The sequence below is a fragment of the Lissotriton vulgaris genome, chromosome 6 (genome assembly GCF_964263255.1).
Source record: "Lissotriton vulgaris chromosome 6, aLisVul1.2, whole genome shotgun sequence".
NCBI lineage: Eukaryota > Metazoa > Chordata > Amphibia > Caudata > Salamandridae > Lissotriton > Lissotriton vulgaris.
In genome coordinates, this window is record NC_141694.1 from 1453482771 (window position 1) to 1453502649 (window position 19879).

At 42.0% G+C, this 19879-nt stretch overlaps 1 pseudogene; it reads right to left on the reverse strand.

The window, feature by feature from the left end:
• Positions 1 to 8220: 8220 nt before the first annotated feature.
• On the reverse strand, positions 8221 to 19630 carry LOC147708991 (large ribosomal subunit protein uL3m pseudogene; annotated as a pseudogene).
• Positions 19631 to 19879: the final 249 nt, after the last annotated feature.

Sequence of the window (19879 nt, forward strand, 5' to 3'; positions counted from 1 at the left end):
CATCCAGATCCACACATTGAGGACATGATCCTACAGCTGAATAGTGTAAAAATGTCTTTTCCCGTCTTGACAAAGGTTACCATCAACTTGAACTAGAAGAAAACTGCAGGTACATTACTACTTTTTCAAAACATACTGGTTTGTTCAGATATAAAAAAGTATCCATTTTGGTGTGTCGTCAGCTGCAGAAATCTTTCCTGGTGTCCTTTGTCAAGTAATTCAGCCTGTTACACAAACTTTTAGCTGCAGTGATGATATAGTGGTGTTTGGGGCTACATGAATGGAACATGACAAAGCACTCACACAAGTATGCCATCTGCTTGCTGATGCAGGTCTCACACAAAATGCTGAGAAGTGTGAATTTCACATAAACAAGTTTAAATTATTTGGGCATATTTACTATGACAAGGGGATGACTCCTGGCATCAAAAGGTATAAGCATTGTCATCTACTTGCCCTTCAGAAGATGTGACCATGCTGTGACCCTTCTTAGGCATGGCCAGCTACTCCTCCAGGTACATTTGTGACTTTTCCACTGTGAGTGCCTATCTAAGAGATCTAACAAAGTGAGATATTCCGTTTGAATGGTCATCTGAATGTGACCGAACTTTCAAAAAAAAAACCACACAATTGAAAATGCAACTGAACTGGCTTACTTTGATCTGAAATTGCATACAGAGATTGTAGTAGATGCAAGCCTGATGGGGCTGAGTGTGATCCTTGCCTTAAAAAAATAAATAAAATAATAACACACAGTGATAGAGGGTCTCAGGGAACGTTTAAAGACCAAGCATGGATATATTCCCCACAAATAACTTTAAATACAACAAGATATCCACGGGTCTAGCGAGTCTAAACAGACCCTCAGCATAGGCACAGCCCTTAAAACAAACGATCCTTGCCTAACATAATGGGTAACCTGATGCTCAGAGACACATTGTGGCCTATGCTAGCTGGATTCTATTTCAGAATGAATGTGCTTATTCTCAACGGGAGAATGAAAGCTTGGCTGTGGTGTGGGTGTGTGAACACTTCCATGTGTTTCTGTACGGAAAACATTTCTCCCTTGTTACACATCATCAAGTGTTGTTCATCAGTTTCAGAAATCGGAAACCCAAGATGCCCCATTGCATTGATAGGTGGGGGTTGCATCTGCTGGAGTATGATTACACTATTGTGCACAAAGCGGGAAAAGAACAAAACTAACAGAGTACTTTTAATGAGTGCTGCTCCAGTGTCATAGCACAACGTCCAAAAAGCCTGAGACTTATATCAATTTCATAGAGAAGTCAAGATTACCTGCAACTCCTCCCATTGAACAGATTCTAGCAGCTACTAAGACTGACAAAGACATGTTTAAGCTCAAGGGAATCATTACAACACAATCATGAAGGAAGCACACTTGACTTCTGACAGATGATGTTGAATACCAGCAATTCTAAAATGTTTGTGAAGAGCTTTCTGTTACACATGATGATGTCATACTAAGAACGGGCAAGAATAGTTATCCCCGAATGACTGAGGCAGCAAGCTATTAAACTGGCAGACAAAGGACATTGTGGCATTTCTGCAACTAAAAGATCCCTCAAGGATCAAACATGGTACCCGTGTCTTGACAAATGAGTTGAAAGGGAGCTTAAAGCTTGTCCTCCTTGCAACTGCCTGTCTCCCAAAATAAACTCAGCACACATTGAACATGTTTGATCTAACTAGGCAACCTTTGGAGAGGATTTCTGTTGATTTCTTCAGACCTCCCAACAATGGACACCATCTCATGGTAGTTGTTGATGAGTACTCATGTTTTCCTCTGGTGTAAGACTTATCATCAACGACACATCACCAAGTCTTCGAAAGGCTAGATGAAATTTTCACAACATGGGGTGTTCCCTCCATTCTCAAACCGACAATGGCCTACCCTTCAATAGCAGTAAGAACAACAAGTGGTCCTAATGTCCATCTTTGGAAAAATCAAAGAGGTAATGACTTGTAAAATTAACTGAATAAGTCACTTGGAAAAATCTTTTTTTGTATGTAATTATTGCACACTGGGTAATCTAATAGTCTTCTTCAAGACACACCAGAAAGACAGAGACAACTACTGTTTTTTAACAAAAAGACAAGATCTTACTTATATTTTCTTGTTATTCACAAATAGCAAAATCATTACAACATATAACATTATATCATTAGATGGTTGCTCTAGAAGAGTACTGGGAAAAAGTGTTCATGTTTGAGAAGGGTAGAAGAAAGAAAATTCAAAAGAGAAACAATTGAAGAACACAATATTTTAACTTTCGGTGAAAACTGGCTAGACCAGCCACCGCTTAGTAGGCCACATATTTCCATTCCCTTTTTAACGAACACACCAAAGAGACAACTTCTAATTCCGTGTCTATTTTTATTTTGGTTGTCTCTTACATACCCCTCTGTCCTGATGAAGATCCGCCAGCGAAGGTTTTAAGTTCCTCTCTACGCACTTAGTCGGGTCGAAACATAATCATCCCTCATTTTAGGGCTTGGACTATGCTCACCACCCCTCCCTGTAATTGGATGATGCATTTTTGAATTTGCTGGAATCATTCTCCAAAATGGATACTGAAGAATAGAACAACATTTGTTTTGGTAGACAGGCCCGTTCATACTGTTTGATTCTTTTTCCAAACAGTATCTCAGCTAGTTTTCACTGACAGTTATAATGTTGTGTTCTTCAATTGTTTCTCTGTTGAATTTTTAGCATTTGCCTCGATGTTCATCATCTCCAGACTTCACAAGTGTGGCAGGCCCATCTGAGTGCCCAAGTCAAGCAGCTGACTCTTCTCCAGAGATGCCAGATGAAGGTGCCCTGCCTCTCTTTCTTACAACTAGATCTGAAAGTCTTAGTGTGAGCACTTTGATGACTAATCAAGGAGTTTTAATATGTATATGTGTATAAATGTGTCCATACTTTTTATTTAACAAAAGGGGAGATGTTGTGACCTGTGTTTGAAGCCTACAGGGGTCCTCGGTAGACTCCTTACAAGTATTACGTAATCTGATGGGTGTGGTTAACAAAGTTTGTGACACAGTGCGGTCAGTTAATGGTTGCATGCTGAAGGATTAAGATGTACAAACCAGAGCTCAGTCTATGGCATGGTCTGTTACACCCTCCAAAACTGGGAAGGATGCCTCAAAATAACATTTCAGTTAAAATTATCTAGCATATTTTTTACTTCTTAGAACCAAGTCAGAGCTTGGCTTCCTCATTTAGAATATGGCAAGTGAAAACAACAAAGTTAATGTCAATACAGCACTGTATCAGGAAGCTCAGGATTAACTGAAACATACTCAAGTCATGGAAAGTAAGTTAACAATGAAGTGGGATATAAGGGTGGTTCTATATAGTCTCATGTATATTCTGCTATTATTTCGTTTGATTCACTGTCAAACTAGAAAATCACATGTATAGTAACCCTCTGCACGCCTAAATTATACAAAATATAGTTTGGAATCTCCCCATTTTGCAAGTTTTCTTTAAGTAATAGCCGACGTTCATGTATGAATTCCATTTTTTTGTCTAAAGGTCTAATGGGAGAGTTAAAAGAAAAAATACTCGTCTTTTGTTACAACAGGAGGAAGGGCTTCTGCTGACGAAATTCAAAGGTAGAACCAAATGCAGATCAAAAGAAAAACCTAACAAATGTGAATCAGGCACACGATCCTTATCTCAAGGTTTTCTAAACAATAACCTTGGGTGGAATCCAAAAGGAAATAATGAGTCATAAATATGAAAGGGGATTAAAACGATGATTAGGACTTGTTTTAGTAAGAAAATGCCTGTCTGCATTAATATAACAGACACATTAATCCACTCTAATGATAAAAAAAGAGCCACATTGACAATCTTCGCTGGTGCCAAGCTCAAAGGCGAATGCTCTGAAAGGCACGTCCTGCCCAAAGCCAGACTGGTCTTTCATGTGTTACTGGGCTTTTGTGGTCAAGTGTAAAAAAAAAACAGCTTTGGGGCATTGCATGGAACTAAACCTGCAACAGTTTGTCTATCCTGTGCCTTTCTTTATGAGCAGGAAAATGTGGAAAGTTGTGCTTGGTGATTGCATGTAAGTAGCCCAATTATTATACAGCACTCTAAAATGGAGAGTGGTTGACTCTCAACATATGCACCGACTGTGCAGTGCTGCGAAGTTTTTTTTCAAACCTTTTGCAAAGTTACATTATAAAAAGTTGTCGTTATGACAAAGTTGCAAGGTTTTTTGCTTGGAAATTGTGAATTTTGTGATGCTTTTCATTGTATTTATTCTAAGAGTCTTGGGAGTCTTTTATGTATGGCTAAGTTATGCAGCATAGCACAGGTGACTATCATTTTGCAGTTCATCGCTGGCTTCTACTCTATGGCATCTCCATGTTTGCAAAGATATTGGAATCTGTCTTTAAGTAAACCCAATGTCTGAACAATTATACATACTCCTTATTTTCCAGTGAGGAGCATTTAACTTCTTTGTCTAGGGCGTCGGGATACTAGTATGGAGTCATGATCCATGTTCTTATCGCATATGCATAGACAACTCACATTTAACAACGTTGTGTTAGAATGTGTTACAGAAATGTCACTGCTAAAGGTAAACTCAACTAACAGTTATCCAACCACCAACAGTTCTCAAAATCTCTTCTTGCTAGCCCCTCACATCGTTCACAGTGTCTAAAGATGTACGAGTAATGAGTGTTCCAGTGGTATTAAGCAATTAGGTCTGTGTTCAGACATATGGGAAAATAAGCGACTTGAATATTAAGGGAATGTTGCCTCTCTCTACTATGATGAACACAGGGTGGACAAATTAGAACTTGTGTATCATCTATATACATCCATGCATTTGGGGGAAAGATGCTGTTGCATAGAATTTGATTTTTATAGCTTCAGTTTCTAAAGGGGTACTTGGAAATGCCATGTGTGAATTAATTCTAGTCAACATTGCATCAAAAAAAAATCCTAAGAACCCTTCGTAGGCTACTATGGGATATCGCTCTTTCAACTGTAGCAGTGCGTTGGTAGTTACCTGAAGCTAAAAGGTGTAGGATACACAAAACCTGAATGTGTGTAGGTATAGTAGCACCGAGTTGTGTTGGCCAGCTTAGCGCAGGGTTCAAATGATCACTTAAAGTAAGAATGACCTCTTTGAGTAACCTGTACCTAGTATAAACCTCCTCATCTGTTTGTTCAGAGTCAACCTCTGTATGTAAATCCTTTCTCTATTACTTCTCCACCTCTATTGAGGGCTAGAAAATCTGCATCTTCCTCACTACAGCATAGAGGGCAGCCATTGTGAAAGATCGCCATCTTTAGGCCCCCTTTTATATTTTGTACCTGATTAGCAACTGCTTCCAGTTGATTGCCTTCTGTATATGTAAAATTCTGTGCTTTAACAAATTTCCTATTTGCAAATGCTTTGTACATTAAAGAAAACAATTTGTTATTTGGTAATCGCAGTTCAGTACTTTCTATTGTAAAATTAAGGAACATTTGTTTCGGAGTGTTATTTTAAGAAATACACTATTAGAGAGACATTCAAAAACACCCTATTTAACGGTTGTTGACCAGTATGCGACTGGTTTGTGACTTGTAATTTTTATATATCTGAGGCCAATAGACTATCAACTAGGGCGGGAATAGGGTGACAGATCTAGGACTCTTGCTGTTTCTTGAGGACTCTGATGAACAACAGCAGGTTAGTGGGTGTGTTGTTCTGTGCATTGTCATAGTTCTTATTTTGGGCATAATGTCTCTAAACGAATACATGGATATTTTTAGGAGTAGCTCATTATTCTTATTATTTTTTCTGAGGTACTTCTACAACCATTAGAGGGTAGGAGTCATACCTCATCACTCTTTTGAACGACTGGTAGAGGCTGGGCTACTGTTTTCTGAGCTTTGCTATATGTCTCTTCATGGATAGGTGAAATGTGTGTATAGCAAAGCATTATGCAGCAGGTATACAATCTAAACCCATGTCCTGGCTACCAGTGAAGTCATGTACGAGTCGCTGTGAAATAGTCCCTTTTTATCAAATTACAAAGCATGCAAATGGCCATAACCTTTCTAGAGGTGGGCTAAGTGACGTTATTGTAGTCTGCATAAAGAGTGTTGCTCTAACTGTGAAAGGAAATGAAGACAGTTCAACACCACAGTGGCAGAAATATTTTCTTGGATAAATGTAGAGCCAAGAGAAATCTTAGGCAGTAGCTAAAGCATTTGTGACTGGAGATTGGAAAGGAAAGCCAAGCTTTCTTCTAAAGCAGAGGTCTTCAAACTTTAGGATGCCGAGACCCCCCATTCAACATTTTCAGGCATAAGGACCCCCTCCTGACAAAAATTTCTAAACCTGTAGGCAGGGCTACTGGAATTATGAGGCAGGTGAGGACCAAATTACATGACAGGCTTGACCAAATTGTGTGGGAAGAAAATGTAAATAATGTTATGTGATGCCGCGTATTTTGGGTTAGCAATGCTACATTATTTTTACACACAGTAACGCTGAGAAACGATTTAACCATATCAGTGCCAGTTTATAACCAAAATACAGCAATTAACATCAGAAAGATGTCTATTTAATCTTTGTGATGGGCCTTCCAATCCACAGGAATACATGCTACCACATTAGAAGCTCACCTGGCCCTGACCAAGAGCAGCAGGGGTCCCTTAAAACTCTGGCGGTCTGGTGCAGAGTTAAGCACTTTACCTTTGCTGCTTTCCTCTCAGCCCCTCTCCTCTCCTAATCCCGGATCCCTCTCTCAATTTGCAGTCCACTTCTATCACCCCTTTTTACAATTTCTGAACTCTCCCCATTCAACCTCTCACTTCACCTTTAACCACCTTCTGCCATTCTGTCTTTACACTGCCCTAATCTCTAACAGTCTCTCACATTTATCGCATGGCCTCTCTGGCCCCGTCACCTCCCGTGCCCCTCAGCACTTCTCACTAACCTCAAGTCTCTCCATTCACATTTTTGTCTATTTGTATTTTACACCTGTTCCGTCCCCCCATTCATCTTCCACATATTTGTTCTTCCACACCTTCTTGAACCAACGTCCACCTCCCCTGTTACCTCAGCACCAGTGCCTAATTTGAGCAGGAGGTTTCTGGTGCTTGGCACTGGCACCTAATTGTGCACACCGGTACTATGAGAGTCTGCCACATGGTGGCTCTGTCTAATCTGTGTAATTTAGAGATGAGCAGAACAGCTGTTTATTCATTCAGTATACATTAAAAATGATAAACTCCTGACACTCATGCCATTCGTATAGCTTTGGAGGCTTGAAATAGTCTGAATAGTCACACTTGTACCAGTGTTAAGGTTTGTAGTTGCATAGGTATGGTCATTGGCCAGGCAAGCAAGGCAATCGGTGGGTGGTTAAAGTTGCAGTGGCCTACTGGTGAGGGCCCTGACACATGTTTTATTACAAATTAATCACTGCTCAGTACCAACCCCAGTACTCCCTCTCTTCCCCTATCACTGCTGTCTCTCACCCAGTCCTATGATTAGGGTTGCTAGCTCATTATTTTGATGTTCCAGATGGTACAACAATAAGCTGCCACCTAAAGCTGTATTTTCAGCACTTATCTGTGCATACTTAGAACAGAAAATATAAATAGAAAGCACTTTTAATTATGTTCTAGGCCTGCCTCAATGACTGATAATTAAAGGGAACAAAGACAGAAAAGTCACATAACAAATGAATACATCTTTTTTTATTTATAACTCTATTTAGTGTCAAGAGGACGTATTTGCAGGCTCTTTAAACAACCCATGGTTGGTATTTTCTTTTGTCAACCCTACTTTATATTCCTTTTCATAAAATGCATTCTCACACAACCGCAGTAAATGTAAAATGCAAATGTATGGAATAAGCAGAGTGGGGGCCCAGGGGGTACTTGAACTAATACCACCCCCCAAGCCTCTGTAACCTGTTTACAAAAGGTATGTAAATATGCTAATGGTCTTTTTTTTCACGTATGAAAAGTTACATTTTAATGTTTTAGGCTTCATTTAATAGATGTATAAAAACAGTTAAAGAAGAAGTGAAAGGTGAACTGGAGCCTGTAAATAAAGTTGTTTTCTAACCAGTTTTTGACATGTTCTGAAGATGAAAGGTGGGACTTGGAGGGGACCTCACAATTCTCAATCTCTTTCGAGGAAATTACAGCTTACAACATTAACAATGCCAGCAGCATTAGGAATATGTGATTGAGGGCTCCTTAAACTGGAAAAGATCTTCTTCAAACAGGTCTTCAGGCAACTCTTCATCTCCATTAGCAAAATAAGTGGGGAATGGAAGGTTTTCCTTTGAGTTTCAGTATGGAGGCAAGTCAGAGTCTCGAACTCCTCCAGCCGATATAGCTCTGGCCTCCTGTGTGTTTTTGTCTGCCCATGAGTAGCAGGCTGCCCTTTGAATCCCCATCTTTTCATGACTCCTTGGAAACCTTTACCAATCGTTTTTGCAATGATATCCACAAACTGTCCTGGACGGAAGTGGGCTGCATAAAGCAGAGTACCTGGTTTAAGTATGGCATTGTCGGACTCCTTAAAACAGGTGAGTTTCTGCTTGGGAGGCACCCCGGCCTCTCTGAACCGCTCGAGTACATCCTCCCTCTCATTAAAAGGTGATAAATGTTTTCCCCCTACAATTAGGTAAGGAGCAGTTCCACTGGATTCATCCTTTGGGATATACTCGATGACATGACAGTCTTGAACTTTAAGAATTGTGACAGCATGTCTTTCACCATCTTTTGTCCAAAGCGGCACCATTCCCAGTTTTACTGCAACAAGACCAACTCGAAAGGAACCTGAAGGATGATCCGTGGCATATGAAAATGGTCTTTAATGACCTGTGAAAAACTCAGACGTGCCAGAGATAAGACTCCAGACACTGCCCTGCCGAACACCCAACAGCTCCAGCTACGCTGCAGCAGCCCGGGCTGAGACACACAACAGGGGAGGAGGGGGCTGAAGCTATGGGCCTGGGCAGAAGTGTGAAGGGAATGCACGACCCCCTTCCTATCACCCCACGGGCCCCCTGGGGGTCACGCCCCACAGTTTGAATACCCCTGTTCTAAAGCAATAGTTAGTGTCTCCAAAAACTATGGAATCCCCACCTTTGGATACCCTTTAAAATACCCACACCTTTGTGGGCTCAGTACGGAGTCAGCAGTTATTGTGGCCACAGAGAAAATCAGGGCCTTAGTGAATAATAGTGTTAATGCCGCCTTATCCTGCTCGACCTATCTGCGGCAATTGACATTTGGCATTTGACACGGTCAATCATGACTGATTGACAGGTTACAGTGCCTAGGGATCTAGGGTGTAGCTCTTAACCTATTGTGACCATTCCTCACATATCGTATTCAATCGGTTTCCTTTAAACTCCTCCCTTTTGAACCCTTCACGCCGCCATGTGGGGTAGCACAAGGCTCCTTATTGAGCCCAACATTATTCAATCTCCATGTTATTCCCCTGTCAGCCATAATCAAATCTTTTGGGTTGTCACTGGTGTCTTATGCCAACAAAACCTAGATTGTTGTTTTTCTTTCTGAAATGGCTCCCGACATGAGCAACACCTTTTGGAGCTGCATTAGTGCAGTGAGCCTCTGGATGGACAAAAACCGTTTCAAGCTAAATTTGTCCAAGACAGAAGTCATCTTGTTTGGTAATAATCCTACTTTCTGGTCCCCCACTTGGCCAGATGAACTAGGCACCCTTCCGACGCCAGGTAAGAAGGTAAAAATCCTCAGCGTCCAGGTTAACAACAGACTGAAGTACAAAGGGCAAGTTAACAAAGTTATCTCTGCGTCTTTTTTTTCCTGGTCCTTGCGGATTGTGAAGGACATTGCTCAACTTCCACCATTTGACATGTTAAAGACTATCGTCATTGCACTAGTTCTATCTAGAGGAGACTACTGCAACGGTTTATACCAACATCTGGCAAACAAATCTCTGGACAAATTACACATTTTGCAAAATTCAGCAGCTCATATGCTGATGAAGGTCCCTAAATATGTCTCGTCCTCGCAAGCCATTAGCAGATTGCACTGGTTACCCGTAAAAAGGCATATTGTCTTAAATGGTCTTTGCACGGCCAACAAGCACTCCATGGCCTTGGCCCCATTTATCCTAGGGATAGGTTCAGATGGTTTCAGCCTAACAGGACTCTTCACTTCAGCTCTGCTAGAGACCTGGTAGTTCCCCAAGCAAATTAGCCACCTGGGGAAGCAGGAATTTTTTCTTCTGTACATCCCAAAACTGGAATTGTTTGCCTCTGGAGGTAAAAACTGCCACCATCTTATTAGGGTTCAGGAAAGCATTGAAGACCTGGCTGTTTAGTCATGACAAGTAGTTGGAGAGCCACTCACACTCACTCACTTACCTCAATTGGTAGGGCCAACACTCCCCCGGGCATATGAACCACTTTACAAATTATAAAATCAAATCAAATAACCCTAGGAGAGTGGCTGGATCTGTAGTGATAATTCTCTGTAGTGCTAGATTTGTAAAACCCCTGCATCAGGTTTGCATCTATAAATATTGTGCAGTCCTTTGATTGAAATGTATTAAGTGACTCAAGGATATTTTTGTGTTCTTTATTTTCCCATGTGTGCTACAAAAAATGTGTATTTCTGGTGAAACAACTTCAAAACCCACTCAGAAAATATCTAGTATTGTGAAACAAAGTAATGCAAAGCAAAGTAAAAGTGCTCATACCAGGTGCAGACATCAGAGCTAAACAAGACGTGGTAATGGCTCTGTTAGACACAATTGCATTCCCTTTCAAATGCACCACTACCCGGTTACATGCCAAAAAACCTTGGAAGAACTACATTTACTTGGCTCTAAGTGATTTCAGAGCACAGGTGCTGAATGTGTCGGGTATGTCGCAGAGTGCACTCTCTCCGTTTATACCATCTGTATATCATTCTAAAAGTCAAACCATAGCACTTCCATTTTCCAAGACCTGGACTTGATCAGGTACTGGTTAAACAAGGATTCTATCAAACAGCACCATTTCCAAATGGACTAAACACAATGGACTGCTTACATGTAAATGTAGTTCTACCAGTAGCCGAAGACCATCTTTATCACAATCAGAGGCACTTCTGCACTACAGAGGGAATATGGAAGTCCTGCTACTGTTGAAATAATGTTTTATCTAAGTATCTTGGCAATGCAAATCACTCCTCCATTTTGACCAAAATGTATCTGAGACAACAGTGTCAATGTTATATTTAGTTGCATTGCTCATATAAGTTTTATAAATACTGTGTTTATTTAAAAAAAATACTTAGTTGGTTTTTTCCCACTTTTCTCTAAGCAGAATTTGCTCTCCTGTAAGAGTACGATTGATTTTGTGGCATCCAGCTTCAAGAAAAAAGCATACACAATATATAAAACACAAACAACCAGGGATGTGAAATTTATAACACAAGATCAACAACACTAAAAATGAACAAAACATATAAATTATAACACAGGCTGCAATAAATTGGGTCATTGGTCAAGGGGGTGGAACCCCTACTCAAGCAACAACTTGTCAAGGTGAACAACAGTCACTAAATTGACCTGTACTTAACTCTCTGGTAGCTTGCCATAGGCAATTAATCATAACAAAGTGTAAAGTATTCATACAGCCCACAAAGAGTAATAAAGGGAAAACACAAGAAAAACCCCAAACTAATTTAGAAAAATAGAGTACATTTTAATGAGACCAATACAACAAAAGTCCAATCAGTAGAACTGGAGAGATGCAGTTTCAAAGTTTTAAGTAGATATAGCGTATAAGAGCAAAAAGTGCCACACTCGGACATCTGGCTGCACTAGACCCAAGAAAAGTCACACGTTTAGGAGATGGAGGGTGGGCAGGATACAATGGCCAGGTTTGTCCTGCTAAAGAAATTACATAAAAGTCCGCCATGAATAAGTTGTGTTTGCGGTCGAGTCGGCCATGAGGAGCAGGGAGAGATTCACGAATGGTTGCTGCTGTGCATGAAGATCCGGTTGGGTGTCACGAGCATTCGTTGCTGTAGTGCACAAAGATCTGGTCGGTGGCATGGATGGCCTGGGATGAAGGGAGCAGGTCCAATCTTCCTTCTAAGAAAGCAAGGCAGCCCTCAACAGCAGGGTAGTCCTCTCGTAGAGACTGGGCAGTCCTCTGGGAGGCAGGGCAGGCCTTCTTATGTAATGTCCACAGGTCCAGGAGTATAGCAAATAAGGGTTCTTGGGATGCTCTTTTTATTCCCAGTGTCAGCCTTTGTGTGTGGAGGACACCATGTTTTACTTCCAGGTCTGGCTCTGGAAAGTTCTTTTTTTCCCATGTTGGCGGTGACAATAGTATAGTGTGTGGTGAAGGCAAACCCATAGAAATGTAAGTGTTGCAGGATACAGTTCAACTCCAACCATCTTGTCGCTTGTCAGGAAACTGTCTCCCAGCAACACCCTGGTGCAACTAATCACCGTCTGGGTCCTAACTGCATTCTTAATGGGGGGGGGGGCGATTAATAGGCCCAAGCAGTTATAAATTTGAACAATGCCACAGAATCATGCAGACAGGGCCAGACCAGCTTTCTAAAAGTGGTTATTTCAAAATTGTAGTCTAAAATCTGACTTTACCATTAACGAGGATTTTAAATTACAATTCATTTGAGTTTCAACATGAAATCTCTACCTGTTCCCAATACAAAGTTATCACTAATTAAATGTGATAAGGTAACCCAGTGGTAGCCTGTGGGAGAGATAGGCCTTACAGTATTGAAAACCCAATTTAGAAGGTTATCACTACCAGAATATGTAAAACATGAGTACACATGTCTTTTTTTAAATACAATGTACCCTGCTCTATGAGCCTCTACAGCCTAACCTACGGGTGCATTCTATATATGAAAAGAGAAGATTTCGGCCGGGGAAATTGTTTATTTTGCCAGGTTGAAATTTCGGTTTAAAAAACTGCACAGCAGGCTGCAGTGGCAGGTCTGCGACATGTTTTAAAAGGCTACTTGAGTGGGTGGCACAATGAGTGCTACTACCCCCTAGTAGCATTTAATTTCTAGGACATGGGTACTCATAGTGCAATATACTAGGGGCTTATAAGTAAATTAAATGTACCAAACATGTGTAGGCCAAACCTACTATGTTTTAGGGGAGAGCACACAACTTTAGCATTGGTTAACGGTGGTAATGTGCACAGAGCCTTCAAAACCAACAAAAGAAGGTACAGCTAAGGTGGGAAGTGAAGGCAAGAAGTTTAAGGTGACCTTGCGGGGAGAGCCAAGTCCAACATAGTCTTTGTCAAGGATTCAGCACAGGGACAAAAGCAATAATTAGAAATACAACACAAACTCTAAAAATCTCTCAATCCAGTAATCTAATGAGGAATAGCCTCTCCCAACAACTCCAAACCTACCCACAAAAATAAATGGCTGGCGCATAGCCATGCCCTCATTTTCTGTCTTGTGATCATGTATGATGCGTAACCTTTAAAGTGCAAACAGTCATTTGCATCACATTGCATCAAAATGTACAAGAAATCTCACACAGAGTGATGCAAGAAACGTACAAATGTAGCATGTTATTTTTTTTAAGAAAAAAAAATTATATTTGTGGTTAAACTAACACAGTAACAAATCATTTTTTTAAAAGATAATTACAATGCCTGTTGGATAAGGAAAAGATAAGCATATAGATACATAATCTGTAGAATATAATTCTACTTGACTTTATAAATGTGAACATGTTTCATCAAGAATGTATTTTTTATATTTAAAAGGTCCAGGATTAAAATTATTGAGGCAGTTTACATTTATTAACTCGACAATTACAATTTATATATGTTTAAAGGAATTGAGTTAATCATATACAATGCACAATATGTTGGACATTTTGGGTAATTTTTCTCCATGGGAATCTTGGTAATCATAGTATCTTCATTGTGGTCATGAGTTGTCCTTAATTGCCCTTAACCCGTTCCCAGCGTCGAACGTTCAGCGCCCAGTGCTGAACGTTTGGAGAACGAATGCTGACCCGGCGGCCAACGGTCGTGCGCAGCACTGGGGAGGTAGCGCTCGTGACGACCGTTGGCCGACGGCAGCAATTAAAGGGTTAAAAGCAAAAGCAAAGGGGATGATGGACGGAGTGTTAAACATTGAAAGAACTCACCCCCAGTCAACTGATTTGGGTTTAATCCATCATCATTCTTTAGCTCACTCCGCCACCCCAGTTCAGACATGGCCATATGCAAATCAGTCTGACCCTGTGCCTCATGGGAACAGTCCAGCATGAGCTGTCAAGCCATGTTTATTTATTTATTTTTAACGTTTTATAGAGCGCGAACCAGACCCGAACTAGGGTATCAGAGTGCTTTACATAAGGCGTACGGTGAAACATTCAAAGGGGAACATTGCATACAAAGAAGCATAGTGTGCAAGTAACAGGGAGTAACAACATTGAGAAAACTTGTTCTGAGAAACAATAGAAAGACCATTCAAGTTCGTGTGGGTCATCAGTTCTCGTGGCAACAATGAGAAGAATGTTCTGAACCCCCAAAAAAACAATTTAAGTTCATGAAGGTTTAAATTAAGAGGAGCAGAGCATAGAGGAAGTTTGGGGTTTGCCGATCTTGTGACGTGGTTGTATTGATTTAAGGTAGGAATTTGCTCATCAGGAATAATTTTGTTTCCTTTTTGAAGAGAGGGATAGAGGAGATTTTTCTGATTTGTGGTGGAAGGGAGGTCCAAATTCTTGGAACTGCCCCAGAGAATGCTCTGTTGGAAGTTTTAGACTTTTTGAAACGTGAGGGTTTCAGACGTAGATTGTTAGCACTCCTTGAATGTCTGTTTCCTCCAGATAGGCTGAGTTTTTGGGCTAGGTACTGAGGGGTGTCGTGGTGTAGCACCCTGTGTGTGATGCAGGCCTTTTTTAGGTGGATTCGAGCTTCGTAGGGTAGCCAGTTGAGTGCTTGCAGGTGTGGCGATATGTGGTTACATTTCCTAGAGCCTCTTATGAGTCTTGCTGCAGCATTTAGACAGGCTTTTTTGAGGGGCAGTTGAGAATTTGGGAAGCCCCGCGAGGGTGGTACATCCATACTCAAGTCTAAAAATAACTAAGGACTGGACTGCAGATTTGAGGTCCGTGTTCTCGAGAAATGGTTTCATTTTTCTGAGATCTAGACCACAAACAAGCATCCTGGGACCGGTTTCTGGCTAATCAGCCGTCATCAGCTAGGCTAGCTTGAAGTCAATGGTAAAGTGAGCAAGGGACCACATCTGGGCATACCCTCCCAACTTTGGGCTAACAAAGCAAAACCAAAGGGGATGATGGACGGAGTGTTGAACATTGCAAGCACTCACCCCCAGTCAACTGATCTGGGTTTAATCCATCACCATTCTTTAGCTCACTCCGCCACCCAAGTTCAGACATGGCCATATGCAAATCAGTCTGACCCTGTGCTTCATGGGAACAGTCCAGCCAGAACTGCCAAGCCATGTCTTCCCTGGACCGGAAACGAGCATCCTCCGCTTCAAGGGATGCAGATGGCACCTGTAACAATTTGTTAATGCCATTCTTCACTAATAGAGGATATACAATACAGATAGTGGTGATATTTATTACATCTCATTGAATGACATCGTTTTCGAGGTTCCATACACCCTTGTGGAATTTGGAGTACTTGTTTCTTTACTTGTTTTACAGGTGCCATCTGCATCCCTTGAAGCGGAGGATCTGTATAAGGTTGTATTTATTCCAACCTTAAAAATATTTAAGCTGTTTTTGTTTTCGAGTGTGCACATTTTTGGTCATTTCTTTCTTATGCAGTAGCAAACTATTAATAGAGACAGGTCCTGAAGAAAGCCACAGGTGTTCTTACCCAATTGGCTGAAACATGTCGACCTTAATAGAAAGCAGCTTTTTTTTAAACGGCTTCTTGCACTGTTTTTATTGAGAATGCTAAGAGATATCTAAAATAAAGACTGTTTCTCTCTAGCCAATTCTGTTTTAACCCTGCACTCACTTTTTTGTACTGCACTGTTCTCATGGTTACTTGGGAAACCATCTGTGATCATTTTCCTGATATATCAAGAGATCTTATTGATTCTTCTCTCTGGTTCTCCTTTTCCACCCACTTGAATTTTTTTTCAAGGAGATAACCACTATGATCAAGAGGAATTTCAGTTGGTTGGAAGGATACCCAGATGATGATACTGATCACCAAGGTAATTGATGGGAATCCAATCTCTCATTAAGGGTCCTTCTAAACTTCACTCTCTTTTCAATTGCTAAAAGGAAATATAAAAGTACTCCTATTTTTCACTTGTGTGTTCGGTCCTATTCTTTGAGACCCCCGGTTCAGTCGGTAGATGTGATTTAGTATTTGGGGAAGTGAACCGAGGCTGGTTGTTAAATATCCTTTTGACCCTTTATCTCTCTGTGGTTTTTTGTAGTCTGTAAATTTTGCCCTCAAGATGTCCCTCATATTAATCATCACACAACACTTTCCTTAGACTTCTGTTTTTGTTAATTAGTGTTTTCCACTTTTCAGAAACCAGGTGATCAGCTTATCTGTCTTTTCAACTTCTCTATTTATTTTTTAGCTTTTACATATTCCTTCTGCACTTGTCCAATTATGTTTCAGTTTATTGAAGCAACCTTAATTTTGTATCGATGTGTCACTCATTTTCCTCCCACTCACATGGGGTATTCCTACAGTTTTGTAATTGTGCTTTACAGATTCTTCAATCCTTTTTTTCGTACAATTCCTCTTTGTTATCACAATACTTTCCTCCCATTCATCGCCTCCACACATTGTCTTACCCCAGTATTGTGTAAAGCAGAGCTTGGGCATTTTACCAATCTCACTCATAAACACTGTTGTCAAAGAGCAATCATAGGTTATAGAATTATAATAGGATCTTAGCCCACGTTTTTGCAATGTGGAGTGGTGAATGTTGCGATATAAACCAACCCAAAGGAACTTTTCCTCAAAATTTAGTTTGATACTCCAGTTTAAACAGTACAGAATATGAACGGCTATAGGTATTTTTGTGTTGCAGAGTAATGTGAATATATTTTAACAAAGGGTTCAGCGGAATCGAAGGAATTGGGGTGCATGCTCACTGTTTTGTACTATTTACCCATTGACTGCACTTGGCACATATGGTCCAGCTCCCATCAACGGGAATGTACTTGCAGTAGGTATTTTTTCACGTGTCATTCATGTGTGCAGGGCCGGACTGGAGGTAGCCGGCACCGGGCATTTCCCCGGTAGGCCGCTAGAGTAGCGGCCAGTTTTGGGCCCCTGGGGGGGCTGTTTTTGTTACCAGGTGTCGGCAATATCGGCCCCCTGTAACAAAATTGGCTGAAAATGGCCCTCGCAAACTGCTTGGCTGCACCCCCTCACCCCAGGGGGCCAGGGGTGGCCGAGCAGTTGGCCAGAGCTGTTTTCAGTTCCCAGTCTGCCCTACATATGTGCACATTCAACATTTGTCCAGTCAAAAAATACACACAAGCCTCTATACATGTGAAAAAATAGTCCCCGCTGTCAGAAACACCGCTGCTAGGCCAGCGGTGACATCATAATATGGTGGGTGGGAGACTGCTGCTGCTGCGTTATGGCGGTAAGACTCACTAGTAATCGGACGTTAATCTTTCAGTACTGTCTGTAATGATGTGTATGCAGTCTAGTCTTTGTGGGTGGAGTTAGGGGAGTTACAGGAAAAGGAGGAGCGGGGACAGGAAAGGGGCAGTTAGAGTAGGGACGTGGTCAGGAGCAGCAGCAAGAATAAATGCTCTCCTAATAGAATACAGCATGTCTGTCATTATTTATAGCACGACGCTACAGCTGGCGACGAGGGTGGGACGGTGCAGCCTGTCACCCCCCTGGAACCCTAAAGACGAGTGACCACGTCCAGCACACGAGAAGAAGTCGCCGTCGCGACACGCGTGCCCTGCAGGGAGCGCCGCCGAGAGTCAAACGGCCAGCGGTAAACGCCCGCCGCTCCGCGACCAGCCAATCGCGTGGAGCCCAGTCGGTAAAGCACCGTCGAGCGCTGGAAAATGCCCTGCTGTGGAAACGCTGTCGAGTGTTTGTGATCGGGTGCTCACCCCTGATGTGTGAGGTCAAGTGCGGCGAAGAAACAAAGATCGGGAGCCCACCCCGATCTTACCTGTTGTCCTGGTGCCCTGGAGCGTGTGAAGGTGCTGCCTGCTGCGGGGACCGGTTGCCGGTGAGTGCTGGTTGATTAAAAGCGAACCAAGACTGAATGAGCCCAAAATCTCGTGGGAAACAAGATTTTCATAGCGGCGGCCATCTTGAAGTCAGGCAGTGAGCTCCAGTCCCTATTAAAAACATAGTGCGGCCATTTTGAAGTCAGGCAACTTGACATTGGGCAACAAGAACAAGCAAATACAATAGGAAAGGGAACAAGCACAAGCCAATGCAAGAAAAAGACATAGGCAACAACAAAAAAAGACAAACAAGCACATGCAAACACAAGAGGTGAACCAATAAAACAAGCATGAGCAAAGGCAAAGGAGCAGAGAAATAAATAAAAATGACGTCACTGCAACGAAATGTCGCAGGTCCATCGGTGACCACACCAAATGCAGCAGGCGTCTCATATCTGCGCGCCCCAGAACCTCTGGCCCTGATAGCTGGAGGCGGCATGGCCTCAGGCGGCAAGAGTGGTTCGAGGACTTTGAAGATTTTATGAAGGGATCCAAAGTCACTGATGAAGATGAAAAATGAATTGCGCTGCGCAATTTGGTTGAAAAAGAAGTTAGTAAATTAATCAAGGAACTGCCGACTGCAGAAACAGGATCATATGTCAAGGTGCGAGAAGCTTTAAACAAAAAATTCCTGCATAAGAGAAACGTAGACTAGGAAAGGTATACATTTAACTAAGCTTGCCAAGAGAAAGAACTAATGAGTACGTTTATAACAAGACTTCGACGACTGTCTCGTTACTCTGAATTTGATAATTTTTCTACGGAGGATGCCATTAGATTACGAATCATTGAAAGATGTCAATCAGAGACCCTCAGAAGGCGGCTCGTACGGAAGAGTCACAACCTAGACGAGATTGAAGAGATGACCTGAGTATAAGATCAAGCAGAAGAGCATGCCAAGAGAAGGGAAGCGGGACGTGTTGAGAGGCGGGAACAAGCTTACCGCCTTCAAAGCAGTACCACTCACAAATACTCGCAAGATCGACGGCGGACATCCAGACCTTCTTCCCGCCAACGCCATGCTGGACGCAGATATCATGAATCTGGTCATGGAGACAAGAAACTAGACCAGCCCCTGAGGTGCTACCAGTGCGGATATGATTTTCCACACACAGATGCGTGTCCGTCGCTCGGGCAGCAGTGCCGAAAGTGCGGAAGAGAAAATCACTTTGAAATTGTGTGTGGGGAGTATCGTAAAGACAGAACAAAAGAGTCTGCGAGATCCTCTCGCCCGGTCACAAAGTGGCATCATGCCAAGGCTGTTCAAGATCGACCGGAGTCGTCCTCTGTTTCCTCATACTCGAGCAGAGAGTCTCGCAAGTCTCAATAGATGAGAAGATCTCTGTCCAGAGAATCCAGGTCAACATCTCCAGCATCGGTGTACACTGATGAATATGCCAGTATGGTCGCTGATCCAGACCAAATAAAAAAATAGCCCAGACTGGACATATGTGTGGGCACTCATGCAACCAAGTTTGTACTGGATAGTACGGCATCCGTGAACTATATCCCAGTAATGGAGTACAACAAAATGCGGCCGCCACCCACCTTGAGCCCGGCACACGTCTGAGTGTACACGTGGATGTCGAAGAAACGTCTCCCGGGCTTAGGCAAATTTGCAACCA